Genomic DNA, 18,931 nt, shown 5'->3' with positions numbered 1-18,931 from the left:
GCCTCCTGGGACGGACCCTACACTGTGAATATGCCTCTGTGTGAACAGTTCAGTAAGCATGGCAGGATCTGGAACATCCAAGCCACCTTATATACACACCTGATAGAGGTGGGTGGGGTGCAAGGCCAACATGGAGGTAGCCACTCCCCCGTATGTGCAGGAATTTTTTTTGTTCAAAATAATAAACATTAACTTACTGATATTGCTGTCCCATCCTTTAGTCCCGGCCCCCTTCCTTATTTTGGTGTCGACGTTACACTGCAGCTTAGCTAATTGCTAGCAGCATAGGTGTCCTGTCTCGGCCTGTGATAGCCTGAGTTGCAACGTCATGTAACAGGCTCTGGTTTATTCCTGGTGTCCGGGCCAGTTACGTGACACTGCCACTAGCTGAGTCGCAGTGCAAAGTTTCAGGCACTAAAAGCTGGAAAAGGACCTGTGGCCAGAAGGCTGAACAGGGATACTGGTGGCTCCGGAGGGCGGCGGAAGGTAGGTTCATATGTGTTATTTTTATTCCGGAAGCCTGGGCATAATGAAATAAACAAAAATCCTTGGCGTCCTCCTTTAAAGGGGTTATCCAGGAATAGAAAAATAGAGCTAGTTTTTTTTCCAAAACAGCACCACACCTGTCCTCAGGTTGTGTGTGGTAGTACAACTTGGCTCCATTAAGTTCAATGGGACTTAGCTGCAATACCAAACATATCCTGTGGACAGGTGTGATGCTGCATTTTGAAGTATTCAGCTCTGTTTTTCTAATCATGGTTAACCCCTCTAATGTTATTTTTTTTCTACACCTTAAATGGGTATTTTTCCCCCTAGACATCTTATCCCCTATCCGAAGAATGGGGGATAAATTGTCTGACCCCCCCCCCCCCCCCGGTCTCCTAGCCGTTACCTCGGTTGGGTACCCCGGCATTCTGAACATTTACGTTTAGAATGCATGCTTCAGGCGGCCGTAGTCATGACATGCCACAACCTCTCCATTCATGTCTATGGAAGGGGCATGAGGGCTGTGGTCACTCGCCCACAGCGGGTTGTCCCAGCAGCTGGATCAGACATATGGATACAGGATAAGTGTAACAACAGGTGGTGTCGATCCACTGTACCTATTGTGGACGACGGCGTGAGCCGTACCAGGGAGCAGAGTCTAAGGAGCTGCTGGTTTTCACCAGAGCCCGCCGCAAAGCAGGATGGTCTTGCTGCGGCAGGTGGCTCCCAGGTCACTACCCCTGGCACCACTCCTGCTGAGGAGATGCGTGGCACAGAAGGAATGAGACAGAGTCGTAGTCAGGGACTGGTGGCACTGTAGCAAGGTCAGGTCACACAGCAAGAGGTCAGAAGGCAGGCGGCACAGGAACAAGGTCATGATACGTTGTAATGGGGTCAGATACACGGCAAGAAAAGACACAAACAGGACGCTTTCTCTGAGGCTGTACAGGTACAAAGATCCGGCAGGCATCAAGAGGAAGTACAGGCTTAAAAAAGGTCAGGACCAGACAAGCATCAATCAATGGTGCGCTGGCTCTTTAAATCACAGGAAGCTGCACGCGCCCTAGGAGGCGGGATGCACGCGCTGGCAGTCAGGGACAGCGGAGGGGACAGAGATGCAGGGAGGTGAGTGACGTCCCGAGATGTGAACCGCAGCATAGCCAACACGGGAGGATGGGGTAGGAGTCGCGGCCAGCACGTCTGGCCGCAGCACTACTCATAACAATAAGATTCCTTTAAAAAGGAATGACCAGTGGTCAGTTAAAAATTTTAATTTTAATTTTATTTGTATTTGTGATAAAGGTATTTCATTAAATTGAGTGCCATGCCATTACTTATTACATTAGTTTATTAGTGACTCTCGTTGACTTTATCCAAGTTTTTATCATTTTCCAACAAACTAAACAAGTGTAGAATATCTTGATTTACAATATACTCTTAACAAGAGGAGAGACATTTTAGATGTTTCTGTTTTTGCTTTGGACTTTACCATGGTTTTATTGAAAACTATGAGTAATTTTAAGCTGTTCTTAGAAATTTTACTTAGATAACTTAATGCTACACTGCCATGATATGTGTATGATGCAGACTACCACAATTTTCACATCAGCAGGACAAAGAGAGTCCAGTGTTTGTTGAAAAGCATAGCCCATTCAATGCAATACTTCTTTATCTGTGTGGGGTGGTGTCTGGTATTGCAGGTTTGTTGCTCAGAAAATGTATTATTACAGTCAATGCACCTGTGAATCAAATAAATACTGAATCATTTATGGTGAGGGGTATGAACTATTTGTACAAAGAGATTGTTGTTAGGATTACAATATCTCACCAATCATAGAAAACAAACACTACTGTTCTCTATAATTTGATCTTCTTTGAGTTCACTGTTTACTTGATATCATTGTAATGCTGAAGTATGTATTACTATGAGCCATCATTTTTGATTAGAATATCAAAAAAAACCTGTTAACAGACAAAGTCTTAGCTAGGAGGTTGGGGAAAGGACCCCATGATATCCTGTAGTTTTAATTATGGTTATTAGTAGATATAATATAAAAAATAATTTAATCTTAAGCAGAAATTAAAGTAGGACACTAGTAGTAATATTATCACTGTCTTTTTGCAATTATTAATGTGAAGATGGCAATGTTCAGTACGTGGGTCTCTCACCACCCCCGTTGTCCTTCCATTGCTCCCTGAATCTTACTTTACTGCCACCGCCATTGTGTCTGTGTCGGTCTCCACTGCAAGCACTTTTTTCGTGTCTGTGTTGACACAAGGACCTTTACGCTGAGGTAGCAGATGACTACAGGTACTCATTGGATGAGTGAAAAGATTCTTATGCCAACATAGGCACTAGAAAATTCTTGCAGCAGGGACTGACACCCAGACAGTAGCGGCGGAAGAGTGAGAAGGGTAAGTAAAGGTGTTTTTTTTTTTAATCTTTTTTTACTGTAACATGAGCACAATTGGATAAAGAAACAAATCTCTGGAATATCCCTTTTAAAGTTAATGCATTGCAACAGTTGCATCGAAGTCAATGAGCTCATCCATGTAATGCGTGAACATACAGGGAGAGTCATTCTTCTCCAGTTCATAGGGGCTTTCCAAGCGCCCTTTATATACTCTGAATTTCCCAAGTGTATTTGTAAATGGATATTCTATACCAGACAACCTCTTTAAGACACTTTGGTGGTCATTTATCAAGACCCTAATTGGCCCATATTTTTGCTAACTTGCGGAGCACAGTGTTATCCACCTTTATGATGCAATTTTCGCTGGTTTATACAGCTTTATGCGCCAGCCTCTCCAGTTGACATACGTTTTCTATGCCCACAGTTTACATGCCAATTCATGATGTGAGACTTTTTGCAAAAGTCGCACAGTTTTGTACAATGGCCAATTCACCTAACAAGTACGCTCCACACTAGTGCCGTAAACTTTTTAGTCAGCGTTGTTTTTAAAAGGCACGGGCATCTTGCTAGATGCCAACCAACTGCTCCTGGTGTACACTAGTGTACTGCACAGGGGGAAAAGTCTATCAAATGTTAATAAATGTCCCCCCTTTATTTTTAGTGTTATAGGTATGGTGACACTAAAGTGCCTATTCTCAACTCCATTTCACAATGTCCACACGAACATTTTGATAAGAAGTGTCCATTTCTGGTACTTGGCAATTATGCTACGTTGCACTTTATAACATGGCATTGTTCCAAATGTATTATTGCTGAAAGTATCAAGGTTTTTATACTTTATCCACATTAGTCCTTTATTACACCAGCTGTGCACAAATGCAGGCGCTAATCATTACAATAACTCACTAGTGTATCTGCCTGTTAAGCAAAGTGGTTGGGTTTATCACAGTCTCTGTTTATTCAATAGGCAACTATCAAAGCATTTGGAAAATGCACCTCTCCAGTCATTTTTAATGGCTTTAAACAAATAATTGGCGTCAAAGAGAGTTAATCAAGCTGCTATCTTGGTTAAAAAAAATATATAGAAAAAACACCTTCCTCTGTGCAGAGCCAAGTGACCTTTAAGTGTCTCCTTCAATGACATTATTCAGGCAATTTACAATGAGCGCACCTTGCCTGTATGTAACTGAAGAACTACGGCCCTGGCTAATGAATGCAATTCATCACACAGGTACAGCTTAGCACAATGTTAATACCATGACAGGTAAACAAGCCAGTCACACAGATAGACCAAATTATCTAAAGTGCATAGAAAACATTGTTCCAAAGTGTCTCAACAACCTCATTCATAGACAATGGATAGCCCAAGCTTTCATGTATCTTTATATCTCTGGGGGTAAAAGCTTCTGTTCACTATAATGCAGGGTTTGTAATTACAATCTTTATTCTAGAATAAAGATTGTATTTGTTATGTTTTTGACTTCAGCATTTTAGGCGTGTCCCTTACCAATAGGCCCTTACTAACGTGTGGTTTGTATGTTCCTTATGGCTGTATTGGGATCTATTTATAATTGAAGTAGAAATGTTATACTACCTAATTGGGCCTAAATTTACCTAAAGAGTCTATACTGTATATTAAGAACAGGCCTCTGTACTAAATGGTTCTAAAAATATATTAAACATCAACACCCACTTCCCCATTAACCAGAGTGAAGAGCCATTGACTGAAGTGCCATTTGAAAAAATAGCTCCTGTTCTGGAGGACTCAGATCAGGCCATCAGCACATTGTCAGGGGTCTCAGCAGCCAAATATCATGAAAGCCAAGGGCATGTGATATGTTTTTTTTTAAGTGTTTTTTTTTTTTTCTACAGCCATACGTATCTTTTTTCTATAGGGATGAGATACAAAGATTTTATAAGTTATCATTTCTTCCGGTGCAGAAAAGAATCCAAGACTTTTTTTTTTTTATTGTAGCTCACTTTTCTTAATATGAGAAATGTCTTAATTGAAACCAAGTGTGGTGTCCCGGTACCGGATTGCATCCGTTACCTTGTGGTGAGGTCCCCAAAGTCAGAGTCCCTAGGTACCGGTGGGGTCCTCATCAATAGTTAGCCCCTTGTCACCCCTTTAATAGTTAAAATTATTCAAATTCAATGTGTAAATATGTATATAAAGTGTACTTACCTTGTTGTGGCGTCGCAGGACCTGCGGGTCACGTGATGCGTTCCAAAACTCTATGGTTTTCTGGTTCAAGGACCTTTGGAGGAAGTCAGGTGATCGCCCACCATGCATTGTAACGGTGAGTGACAGCTGACACGGACCAATCCAAAATGGCCCTGCCCCTGCCCATATAAGGGAGCGGCGCCCATGATTCGCTCTCTTTCCTCGTGGGCTGCTGATGAAGGATGATCTGCGCAGCTGCCATCAGCAGTGACTAGGCCCAAGCTTTGCGGCAACGGCCATCTTTACAAAACTGTGAGTTATCTCAATCCCTGTTAACTCAGCAAGATCACCGGACCTAAATAGACCCCTAAATCCGGACGGATATCTGCACCAATCCTAATTCTAATAATCCTTTGGATAAGTCAATGGTCCTCAGCATCTGTCAATCACTGCCGTGCTGTATAGAGACTGTATTGCTAAGACTGTTGCTGTTAGTTGGATGTACCACAAGTACCTCAGTAAAGTTTATGCAAGTTCAAGTTCACCTCTATTGTGGACCTTCATTCATTTAAGCACGCACCTATCGTTTCTGGGAAGGGTGGTGATAGGCCGAAGATTTACCTCAGCGTATTAACCCTCACCCTGGCATCACGAGTGACAAGGGTTAAATTAACCCCTCATATACCGAAGCAACACCCCAACTACACTACACCCCAAGGCAGTTACCACACAAGCATTAGATTTTACCCTGTATATTGCTTGGCAGTGTCCTACATAAGGTAAAATCTTTATCCTCACCATACCCGGGGGATGTTTTTGCCCCCAGGGATGGTGATGATATGAAGTTGTAAAGTCTTCCCCACTACCCTGTAAGTTGTCCCCTGGGCGGGGAGCTATAATTACTTGGTCCCATCGCTCCACCCATAGTAACACCCCCTCAATGTGAATGACAGCCCACGTCACTGCTCTGCTCCGTCTGTTTGGGGAGTAGAGCATTTATGCTGGCCATCAATCATACAGAGGGGGCATAACTATGGCTGGAGGGACAGGACCAAGTAAGTATAGCTCCCTGTCCAGGGGTTGCTACGTACAGGGCAGCAGGGGATACTTTATAACTTCATATCCTCACCATCCCTGGGGGGAAAAAAAGTCCAATGGGGATGGTAAGGATAACAATTTAACCATATATAATGCATTGTCAAGTGTTATATATGGTAAAATCTAGTGCTTGGTTCCCTCTTAAAGGGATTTTCCAACCTGAAGCTATTGATGGCCTCTCTACGGGTTATTGAAGTAAATGGAAGCTACTTAGCAGTTACCCAGCACCATCACTGCAATTATCAAGGCACAGTGACTTAACCTCTTCAGGACACAGGGCGTATGGATACGCCCTGCATTACGAGTCCTTTAGGAACGAGGGCGTATCCATACGCCCGTGGGAAATCCGGTCCCCACCGCTAGCCGGTTGGGGACCGGAGCCGGATGCCTGCTGAAATCATTCAGCAGGCACCCTGGCACATCGCCCAGGGGGGTCCTGAGACCCCCCCATGTCGGCGATCGGAGAAAATCGCATGTCAATTCAGACATGCGATTTTCTCCAATTCCGGGCTGATCGGTTCTCTGGTGACCTGATCACCCGGAAAATAGGGCTGATCGGAGTTGTCAGCAACAGCCCCGATCAGCCTAAAGGATAGGAGTGAGGTCGCAAAGCTGCAATCTACTCCTATCCCCTGCCATTACTCAGAACGGAGTTCTGACCAATGGCAGCGCAGGCAAGGGGTTTGCCATGGCAACCCCCCGTTCTGCCCGCCCCTGGATGTCGAGGGGCTCTGGGAAGAATATGGAGGCCGTACCTGCCGGAGAGGATGCCTGGGGACCTGGGATCTTCGCTGGAACCTGCAGGATCCTGATCAGGTAGGGAATCGACAGTGTGGGGGGGGGGGGATTGAAAGTGAAAGTAAGTCGATCTTTACTGTGGCAATCACTAGGGGGGCCAAACTGCACAGTGGTGCCCAAACAGTAGCCCTCCAGATGTTGCCAAACTACAACTCTAAGCATGCCTTGACTGCCCAGGTATGCTGAGAGTTGTAGTTCTGTAACATCTGTCCCTTCAAATTTAGCAATTTTCATGAAATGTTTGAAAATTGCTGCTCTACTTTGAAGCCCTCTATTTTTTTCAAAAAACTAAAATATGTTCCTTTTTATGATGCCAACATAAAGTGGACATATTGTGTTTTTGAAGAAAAATAAAATTTATTTGGAATATCCATTTTCCTTACAATTAGAGAGCTTCAAAGTTAGAAATATGCAACATTTTCAAAATTTTCATGAAATTTTGGGATTTTTCACCAAAAAAAGGATGCAATTAACGCTGAAAATTTACCACCAAAATAAAGTAGAATATGTCACGAAAAAACTATCTCAGAATCAGAATATTCGGTAAAAGCGTTTTCGCGTTATTAATTCGTAAAGCGACGGTGGTCATAATTGCGAAAAAGGGCTCAGTCCTTAAGGTAAAAAAGGGCTGCGTCCTTAAGGGGTTAAAGGGGTATTCCAACCTTAGACATCTTATCCCCTATCAAAAGGATAGGGGACAAGATGTCTGATAGCGGGGGTCCCAACACTGGGATCTCACTGTGATTCTCATGCAGAACGCAGGATTCTCTGCCGGGCGCTGTTCCATCTCGGGAGCAGCGCCCGGCATCAGACCTCTTATTTCCTATCCTTTGGATAGGGGATAAGATGTCTAAGGCCAGAATACCCCTTTAACCGTAAATATTGACAAACCAGGTATTATAGCTCAGTTCCCTAAATGGTATTACCTATTACATACAATTTTTCCAAGCATGTCAAATGGGAACAAATCCAAGGGGTTAATCTACTTCAACTTATTTAATTTTGTGTTTGCCTCTTTTCTTTATAGTAACCCCCTAAGTGCGGTTTCCTGCTGCCACCAAGGTTTGGCCTGGAATGAAAGTTCTAATGGTCAGTTCAGTCTGATGATGATGATGATGGTCCAGTTAGACTATGTTCACACGACAGAATGTCCGCATGGAGAATCTGCGTGCGGACATTCCGCAAACTGCAGGAGCCGGCATAATATGCTGCCTCTGGGACCGCACAGGAATGTTCTGTCTCATAGATGGCTATGCATTCTGTGCGGACTCTGCAAAAAGAATGAATGTGTTCATTCTTTGTGCGAACACGGAAAATAGAAACATCTGACACTGAAATTCCATCGTGTGCACAACGCAGTAGGATCCCGTTGAATTCAAGGCATTGGAAACTGGCACAGAAATTGGCACAGACATGTGAACAAGGCCTTACTGGGGATTTGACACACAAAATTTGCACATCGATGGCCTAGTAATGGTTTTAGGTTTTAAAGAATATGTAAAGAGAACAACAAAATATTTTGTTTAAAGGGGCATTATATATTCAGTTTTGAACATAATTGGACCATTGGGAAATTTCATTATTCATCATTGATCAACAAGGTGTCTGAAAAGAAAGAAAACATCTTTATAAAATAAAAATGTTTTGGCAATTGGTGAATCAATTTTAAGCACAAGTGACTGGGAAGAGGAAACCAACATTGCAGTCATCGTAATTGTAATGGAGATAGGTGTGTAACAGCAAAAAAACTAAGGATAATCCAGCAGTTTCAAAAGAACAATGGCTTTATATATAGTAGGGTAAAATCTTGCAACAGCTTTACAACACAGATGACCGTATCTGGAAGCGTTTCGAGCTCATGCACTCTTTGTAAATATATACACAGACTTACAGGTGTGCAACACATCAAGCTGGTAAAGAATTAAAAAAAAAATACACAACAATCATGTGTGGTGTCCTAGCACAAGTGGCTGTCCCATGGTTTCAGACTGACTTGGGCAGCCTGGCACCATAGAGTGTTGGGCCCACTAGCATTCTTTTTATTTTTCTTAAATTAATTTTGTTATGGTTCCATGTATGTATGTTTAACATTTTACTGTGCCTTTAAAAAATGTGAGCAGTGAACCCCATGTGAGCCAATGAGACCCCAAAAGTCCCCTCTGCATAGTGAGGTACAGGGGAGAAGTTAGTGAGTCCACAGTTAGTTTATAACCTAGTGAGACTCCTGAGCAGCAGCTAAGCTCAGGTGTGCTGTGTATCCTAAGCAGAGGCCTACTTCAGTTTCAAGTTACTACTGGTCATCTTACAAGTGTCACTCGCAGGAAAGATTCATGCACCTACAGAATAGTCTACAGTGCCTTGGAAGGACCCTAGCTACCAGAACCACAAATTCTACAATTCCGTTTGGTGAAAACACCCCAAGTCTCATAACGGCAACAAAGCTCACAAGGGGTACGCTGCACTCTCACACTAAGGCCAGCTGTTTGTGTTATACCAACTTCACAAGCTCAGTAAAGGGGGTTAACCATAACCTGACATTGATGTGCTTATTTTCTCATCGTGTCTGGCTCAGGAAGACTGCCTCCCAACTTCAGACCTTGGATCGGATAAACGGTACCCTGGCGTCACAAAGTGATCAAGGTACATGTTAGGATTCGGCAGGCTGGAGGTGGATCCTCTGTGTCAGAGAGGGATACTCGTGGACCGTACCGGTGGACCGGTTCTAAGTTGCTACTGGTATTTACCAGAGCCCGCCGCAAAGCGGGATGGTCTTGCTGCGGCGGTAGCAACCAGGTCATATCCACCGGTAACGGCTCAACCTCACTGGCTGCTGAGAGTGGCGTGGGACAGGAGTACTAGACAGAGGCGAGGTCAGACGTAGCAGAAGGTCGGGGCAGGCGGCAAGGTTCGTAGTCAAAGGCAACGGCAGAAGGTCTGGTAACACTGGAAAGGCAAACACAGAAACGCTTTCACTAGGCACTGAGGCAACAAGATCTGGCAATGCTGGGAAGGGGAAGTGAGGTATTATAGGCATGGAGCAGATGGGAGCAATTACACTGATTGGGCCAGGCACCAATTAGTGGTGCACTGGACCTTTAAATCTTAGAGAGCTGGCGCGCGCGCCCTAGAGAGCGTAGCCACACGCGCCAGGACATGACAGCCGGGGAACGGGACAGGTAAGTAGATTGGGATGCGACCCACGAGCGGGCGCGTCCCGCTATGCGAATCGCATCCCCGCCGGCAGTGACAGTGCAGCGCTCCAGCTGCAGAGAGGAGCGCTCCGGGGAGGAGCAGGGACCCGGAGCGCTCGGCGTAACAGTACGTCTACCAACACCCAGTGGCCGCCACACATGTTGACCTATTTTTATTCATTGCCAGGTTAAACTGTGATTTTTCTTCTCTTCAGGCAATGTGAATAATGAAATAGTTGAAGATTATGCCAGATGTTTTGTTAAAAGTTCATAACAATGGAAGAAAAGGATGACCATAACAATCAAATATGGTGGACAGCATGTTAAACACAATCTGTAGACTTTATTGTCCATTTCCTAGTTTCATATAAAATCCCTGTTTTAACATGAGAATGAATATATTTATGTTAACCTAAAGCCCTACCTATCTACCGGTTTAATGTGTCATACAAACCGAAGTTGAATCCAAGATGGTTGCATGCCAGACATGGCTTGGCAGGTTTCCCACTTCCTTCACATCTTGTATTTTTCCTTGAGATAAATGTTTTAGGAACCACAGTTCACCGATTACATGTATTATTTTTTTATCCACCTTTGAATTGTTTGTCATACAGAAGTGCCGAGTAGGAGATGGAAAGGTAGTAAAGTCAAGAGCAAACACCAGGCCCTTCTCTCCTGGGTATCAACGCCTTGAGCTATAATGAGAAGCCCTTATTGATCTTTTTAGTGGGTCCCCTCTGTTTTATATGCGTCATGTCATGACTGAACAGCTTTATTTATGGGAAATCAGTTTTACAATGGTGAAAACGGTGTTACTGCGGTCATGCAACACGAAGACTCATTATTCTGTATTCGTCATGTGTTATTTTACTAAGTTCTCTAGTTAATGAATGTAATGGTACACAGCAATACGAGTGGACATGACTATGAGTAGAAAAGCGGCAAATTAGGATGAATCATAAATAGTGTAGGACGGTCATCTATGACCTCTGAAAGAGCCTTTAAATCTGTCATTCTTATTAATTGTATCTGCCTCATAGCCCTTTGTATATGGGAACCTGTATGGGCGAAAGCTGGTCAGCTGCAGTATATGGCACATCCTTTATATAATGGACGGCAGTATGTATGAAAGCAACATCATGCAAAGAATATCAGTTGTAAAACTGTAGTTATGTCTCCAGCCAAATATGAGGATTCTGAATGTATTTTGTATAAACACTATGTGTAATGCTTCCTTCAACCAGTCATTCATTGTAAGGTCTTGTGATCAGGCCCCTCACTCCTCTTGTGTCCCCCTATTTCCTCATAGACTGTAAGCTCTTGTGATCAGGACCCTCACTCCTCTTGTGTCCCCCTATTCCCTCATAGATTGTAAGCTCTTGTGATCAGGGTCCTCACTCCTCTTGTGTCCCCCTATTCCCTCATAGATTGTAAGCTCTTGTGATCAGGACCCTCACTCCTCTTGTGTCCCCCTATTCCCTCATAGAATGAAAGCTCTTGTGATCAGGACCCTCACTCCTCTTGTGTCCCCCTATTCCCTCATAGACTGTAAGCTCTTGTGATCAGGACCCTCACTCCTCTTGTGTCCCCCCTATTCCCTCATAGACTGTAAGCTCTTGTGATCTGGGTCCTCACTCCTCTTGTGTCCCCTATTCCCTCATAGACTGTAAGCTCTTGTGATCAGGACCCTCACTCCTCTTGTGTCCCCCCTATTCCCTCATAGACTGTAAGCTCTTGTGATCTGGGCCCTCACTCCTCTTGTGTCCCCTATTCCCTCATAGACTGTAAGCTCTTGTGATCAGGGCCCTCACTCCTTTTGTGTCCCCCTATTTCCTCATAGACTGTAAGCTCTTGTGATCAGGGCCCTCACTCCTCTTGTGTCCCCCTATTCCCTCATAGACTGTAAGCTCTTGTAATCAAGGTCCTCACTACTCTTGTGTCCCCTATTCCCTCATAGATTGTAAGCTCTTGTGATCAGGGCCCTCACTCCTCTTGTGTCCCCCTATTTCCTCATAGACTGTAAGCTCTTGTAATCAAGGTCCTCACTACTCTTGTGTCCCCCTATTCCCTCATAGATTGTAAGCTCTTGTGATCAGGACCCTCACTCCTCTTGTGTCCCCCTATTCCCTCATAGATTGTAAGCTCTTGTGATCAGGGTCCTCACTCCGCTTGTGTCCCCCTATTTCCTCATAGACTGTAAGCTCTTGTGAACAGGACCCTAACTCCGCTTGTGTCCCCCTATTTCCTCATAGACTGTAAGCTCTTGTGATCAGGACCCTCACTCCTCTTGTGTCCCCCTATTCCCTCATAGATTGTAAGCTCTTGTGAACAGGACCCTCACTCCTCTTGTGTCCCCCTATTCCCTCATAGATTGTAAGCTCTTGTGATCAGGACCCTCACTCCTCTTGTGTTCCCCTATTCCCTCATAGACTGTAAGCTCTTGTGATCAGGGCCTTCACTTCTCTTGTGTCCCCCTATTCCCTCATAGACTGTAAGCTCTTGTTATCAGGACCCTAACTCCTCTTGTGTCCCCCTATTCCCTCATAGACTGTAAGCTCTTGTGATCAGGACCCTCACTCCTCTTGTGTCCCCCTATTCCCTCATAGACTGTAAGCTCTTGTGATCAGGGTCCTCACTCCTCCTGTGTCCCCCCTATTCCCTCATAGACTGTAAGCTCTTGTGATCAGGGCCCTCACTCCTCTTGTGTCCCCCTATTTCCTCATAGACTGTAAGCTCCTGTGATCAGGACCCTCACTCCTCTTGTGTCCCCCTATTCCCTCATAGACTGTAAGCTCTTGTAATCAAGGTCCTCACTACTCTTGTGTCCCCTATTCCCTCATAGATTGTAAGCTCTTGTGATCAGGACCCTCACTCCTCTTGTGTCCCCCTATTCCCTCATAGATTGTAAGCTCTTGTGATCAGGGTCCTCACTCCGCTTGTGTCCCCCTATTTCCTCATAGACTGTAAGCTCTTGTGATCAGGACCCTCACTCCGCTTGTGTCCCCCTATTTCCTCATAGACTGTAAGCTCTTGTGATCAGGACCCTCACTCCTCTTGTGTCCCCCTATTCCCTCATAGATTGTAAGCTCTTGTGAACAGGACCCTCACTCCTCTTGTGTCCCCCTATTCCCTCATAGATTGTAAGCTCTTGTGATCAGGACCCTCACTCCTCTTGTGTTCCCCTATTCCCTCATAGACTGTAAGCTCTTGTGATCAGGGCCTTCACTTCTCTTGTGTCCCCCTATTCCCTCATAGACTGTAAGCTCTTGTTATCAGGACCCTAACTCCTCTTGTGTCCCCCTATTCCCTCATAGACTGTAAGCTCTTGTGATCAGGACCCTCACTCCTCTTGTGTCCCCCTATTCCCTCATAGACTGTAAGCTCTTGTGATCAGGGTCCTCACTCCTCCTGTGTCCCCCCTATTCCCTCATAGACTGTAAGCTCTTGTGATCAGGGCCCTCACTCCTCTTGTGTCCCCCTATTTCCTCATAGACTGTAAGCTCTTGTGATCAGGGCCCTCACTCCTCTTGTGTCCCCCTATTCCCTCATAGACTGTAAGCTCTTGTAATCAAGGTCCTCACTACTCTTGTGTCCCCCTATTCCCTCATAGATTGTAAGCTCTTGTGATCAGGACCCTCACTCCTCTTGTGTCCCCCTATTCCCTCATAGACTGTAAGCTCTTGTGATCAGGGTCCTCACTCCGCTTGTGTCCCCCTATTTCCTCATAGACTGTAAGCTCTTGTGATCAGGGTCCTCACTCCGCTTGTGTCCCCCTATTTCCTCATAGACTGTAAGCTCTTGTGATCAGGACCCTCACTCTGCTTGTGTCCCCCTATTCCCTCATAGATTGTAAACTCTTGTGATCAGGGCCCTCACTCCTCTTGTGTCCCCCTATTCCCTCATAGATTGTAAGCTCTTTTGATCAGGGCCCTCCCTCCTCTTGTGTCCCCCTATTTCCTCATAGATTGTAAGCTCTTGTGAGCAGGATTATCACTCCTCTTGTGCTCTAGTGCCCCCCCCCCCCCCTTTTCTTCGTAGATTGTAAGCTCTTGCTTGTCATCAGGGCCCTTACTCCTTTTGTTGAATTGTTTATGAGTTTGTTACTATGTAATATCTGACTTTATCTACAGGTGCACCCTGTATATTGTGAAATGCTCATGATAGACTTGTAAAATACGGCACACCCTAATTGTGTTTTGTCCAGATTGCAGGAAATGCAGTTCAACCAGAAGAGAATTCGATTTATTGTTTTTCAGATTAGAATTAAAAAATTAAAGGAATAATCTGATTGGTTGCTATGGACACATACTGTGTGTTTTTATTAGTTTTCTCCCCAAGGCAAAGCCTTGTGCATTCCGTCTGCTTGTAGTAAATGGAGGCACGCCAGGTATATATATTTTTCCCCTTACAGTTCATTATGAAATAAGCTATTGTGCTTTCGGGGTGTGAGGTGCAGGGTAGATGCAGGGCAGATGTTATGGCCCAAATGGGCAGATGTTATTAACCTCTTCTTGTCATCACACCAGGGCATGGTTTAGTCTTAACCACCCAAAGAAAAGAAGAAACCAACGCCAGATTACGGATAACGGCAGATTTACTGAGGCAAAACAGATGATATAGTCTTTGCAGTACAGCCAAATATCCAAGGGAGGCGATCAGGCACACGGGGACCTCGCAGGCTTGCTGGGACTTGTAGTAGTTAGACTGACTTTTGTGCAGGCCACGGTGACTACAGATGGACTTGACTTGACAGAGATGGTGACTGACAATAAGATAGTTTGATTTACTGATGACCGACTTGTGGCTTCATGACTTTAGGCTTGAGGCCTCCAATGCTCTGGATCAGGGCCGTCCTTAGGTGTTCAGGCGCCCTGTGCGAGCTAACCTTGTGGCGCCCCCCCCCCCCCCCCCATAAACGTACACACAGAGGAAAAAAAATATTTGTGATAATATTTTTATTTTATATTTAATCAGTCCCCTGCCCCCTTAATCAGTCCCATGTACCCCTTCACCAGTCCCCTGCCCCTCTTAATCAGATGCAGTATAGTTCCCCACATTAGGTGCAGTATAGTTCCCCAACATTAGGTGCCGTATAGTTCCCCACATTAGGTGCAGTATAGTTCCCCCACATTAGGTGCAGTATAGTTCCCCCACATTAGGTACAGTATAGTTCCCCCACATTAGGTGCAGTATAGTTCGCCACATTAGGTGCAGTATAGCTCTCCACATTAGGTGCAGTACAGTTCCCCCCACATTTGGTGCAGTATAGTTCCCCCACATTTGGTGCAGTATAGTTCTCCCACATTAAGTGCAGTATAGTTCCCCACATTAGGTGCAGTATAGTTCCCCCACATTAGGTGCAGTATAGTTCCCCACATTAGGTAGTAGCAGGTTCCCCACATTAGGTAGTAGCAGGCTCCCCACATTAGGTAGAAGCAGGTTCCCCACATTAGGTAGTATTACGTTCCCCACATTAGGTAGAAGCAGGTTCCCCACATTAGTCAGAAGCAGGTTCCCCACATTAGGTAGAAGCAGGTTCCCCCCCCCCCCCCCCCGCACTCACTCACTCACACACACAGACCCCCACACATGCGCGCACACACACACACACACAGACAAACACCCACACATGCACACACATACAGACAGACAGACACACACACAGACCCCCACACATGCACACACACACATGCGCTTCTCTCCGACGGCGACCTGACGTCCTCCTGTGACACTTTTAGGGTAGGGTCACATGTGCCTTATTTTGCTGCATATTTGCCCCTGCGTATTTTCCTACTTATTTAAATCAATGGGTGACATATTCGGCTGCAGAAAATATGCAGTAAAATACAGCACGTGATACCCTACCCTAAAAGGGTTTAAAAATGTACCATATGTATTATTTATCTATTTACCAACCTACAGTAAGAATACATAGTTATTAAGAAAGGGGCAGGGAACAGAGAGAAGTTAAATTGGCTTTACAGACTTTCATATTGCATCATAGTACCCTGCACATTGCAGCATTAGTCATACATATTATTCATTGCTGATTACTTTGCATATTCAGACAGTTAATACTAGTTTATACAAAAGAATAAGCCTGAAACTCTATTAATACGGTAAAAAAATTAAAGACATCAAGTAGATTTTACAAGGTTGTTCTTGAGCTGCTTGTTACTGACCCAGGATGGGGTGAGGAAATTATGACTGTAATTTAAGCTGTTCGCAAATGTGAAAACTGTAGCATATGGTGGCAGTAATGAATTTATCTTTAAAGGGGTTATCCAGGAAAAAAACTTTTTTTTTTATATATCAACTGGCTCCAGAAATTTAAACAGATTTGTAAATTACTTCTATTAAAAAATCTTAATCCTTTCAGTACTAATGAGCTTCTGAAGTTAAGGTTGTTCTTTTCTGTCTAAGTGCTCTCTGATGACACGTGTCTCGGAAAACGCCCAGTTTAGAAGCAAATCTCCATAGCAAACCTATTCTAAACTGGGCGTTTCCCGAGACACGTGTCATCAGAGAGAACTTAGACAGAAAAGAACAACCTTAACTTCAGAAGCTCATTAGTACTGAAAGGATTAAGATTTTTTAATAGAAATAATTTACGAATCTGTTTAACTTTCTGGAGCCAGTTGATATATAAAATAAAGTTTTTTCCTGGAACACCCCTTTAAGAAATAAATCTAATTTGGCTTTACATTCTATGAAGACAACAAATAATATAATTAAATAAATGAAATAAATAATATAAGCAAATACCTTCTTATACACTGTAATAGAACAGGTAATGCTGCATCTAATGCAGGTTACCATTTTTAATTCAATTGAGCCGTTTCTGAGAAAAATAGTTAAATCCAAGAATGTACATGCTAGTTTTGGTGCATAAGGGGTGTTTCCAGCCCCATGGGGCACCGTTCTGCCCACCAGCTGATACTTTTAATACCGCCCCATTCATAAATATTCATCTTCTGCTCTCCAGTACAAGGAGGGGTAGCAGCTCATGGTCTGGGGCCGTTCATGATCTGGTTCAGTAAATAAGGACATGCTCACAGGATATAATGGCAACATGATGGAGAGCAGAAGATGAATATGAAGGGGCCAGATCACATGATGGGCAGAACGGTGAAAGATGGGTTGGGGTCAGTTCACATTATATTCCATTTTGATGTGTTTTCATATTTGAAGTGCATTTTTTAGAGAAATATCCATGGGGTGAAAATGATTTGACCTATAATCACAATTGAGAATTTAAACCATTACAGTTAAACTGCAAACAATGCAATGTGTGAACAAGGGGGGAGTATAACTACTATATAACCTGATCCCATACAGCAGTATTTTCCAACCAATTTTCCTGGGACTTTTGATTTTGCAACAGGGGCACCCTGGTTGGGAAACAATCGGTAAGGAAACTTTGTCAACTGTGTGAACACAGACATATTAAAGGGGTACTCCACTTCCCCAGCATTTGGAACTTTTGTTCCAAACGCTGGGTGCGGGCTGAGAGGGTCGTGACTTCACGGTCACACCCCTCGTGACATCACACCCCACCCCCTCAATGTAAGTCTATGGGAGGGGTCGTGGTGCCCACCACACCCCCTCCCATAGACTTGCCTTAAGGGGGTGGTGCGTGATATTAAAAGGGGTATGGCCATGACATCATTACCCCCCGCAGCCCGTGCCCAGCAGAACAAAATGTTCCAAACGCTGAGGCAGTGGAGTACCCCCTTAAGTGTTGTTAAGTTTGGAGAGTCAGACTGATGATCACATGACCAAATTAGAGTGATAAAACATATAGATGGAGATGTGCTGGAGTAAAACAGATGGTGCTGTAGGACTGTGAAAGTGAGTGTACATGATATGGGCAAAAAAATTAAACAATCACGGAATGCTTCTTTTTATTGGAAAAAAGGAAATATAAACAGGAGGTTCATACTGACAGCATGTATAAGCTCCTATTTTTAAAGTAGAGTTTACCCATGCAGATGCCCTAGGGCTATATAGGAATAGTATAGTAAATGTATAGTTATTTTCTTTACATACATTTTTATTTTTATCATTTTTATGCTTATTAGGTATCAGATGAAGCTCTTCATTCCAAAATGGAAGAAGAAGACAGTGTTTCCGAGGAAATGGAGCCATATTTAGTACGCAGGCTTTCCTGTAGAAATATACAGCTTCCTCCGTTGGCATTTAGACTGGCAGAGCAAGCAGAATGGGACAGAAAGCCGGATACTGAGAGTCCGCAGCGGCCAAATTTCCTAGCACTGAGGATTCCTCCGCTGATTGCAATCACAGCTGCCGACTCCACAAGGTAGGACATGATTATACCCAAATACTGTTCCCTCTAAGTCACTTTTGCTAATACGAGCTGTAAAGTGATTGAAATGTAAGGAGAAAAAAAAGTTATTGAACTAGAATAAAGTGAATATTGGTGCCAGAAAAAATTGCTCCATTATCAGAAAATGACATAACTATAATTGGTAAACACATTAAAAACTATTGCATAATTATTATTATTATTTTTTTTGTGATGTGACTATAATTGTCCACTCATTATAGAATTCCTGACAAGTGCTAAGATAGGCAGCAAATCTGTTCTTACCTGAAAAGTTAATTCAATTCCCCATAGAGTGGACCTTCTAGCTTTCATGTCTGTTTAGTAGATATTTGTATTTCCCTTTATGCATTTCCCCCACAATGTTGAAGCATCTTTTCTAAAATTTCTGTAATGAACCATACCATTGGTATTCCATATGAAAACTGGTTGTTAC

General features: G+C 43.8%; 1 long non-coding RNA gene across 1 annotated transcript in view; it reads left to right on the top strand.

Annotated features, from left to right (window-relative positions):
* Positions 1-18,528, top strand: part of LOC130291786 (uncharacterized) — a 345,719-nt gene extending 327,191 nt beyond the window's left edge. The window contains exon 3 of the long non-coding RNA XR_008848033.1: positions 18,233-18,528. This is a non-coding gene — a long non-coding RNA (uncharacterized LOC130291786). The remainder of the gene's footprint in view (positions 1-18,232) is intronic.
* Positions 18,529-18,931: the final 403 nt, after the last annotated feature.

Source organism: Hyla sarda, chromosome 1 (genome assembly GCF_029499605.1).
Source record: "Hyla sarda isolate aHylSar1 chromosome 1, aHylSar1.hap1, whole genome shotgun sequence".
Taxonomy (NCBI): Eukaryota; Metazoa; Chordata; class Amphibia; order Anura; family Hylidae; genus Hyla; species Hyla sarda.
Note: the sequence above shows the minus strand (reverse complement) of the source record. Positions and strands in the feature narration are given on the sequence as shown.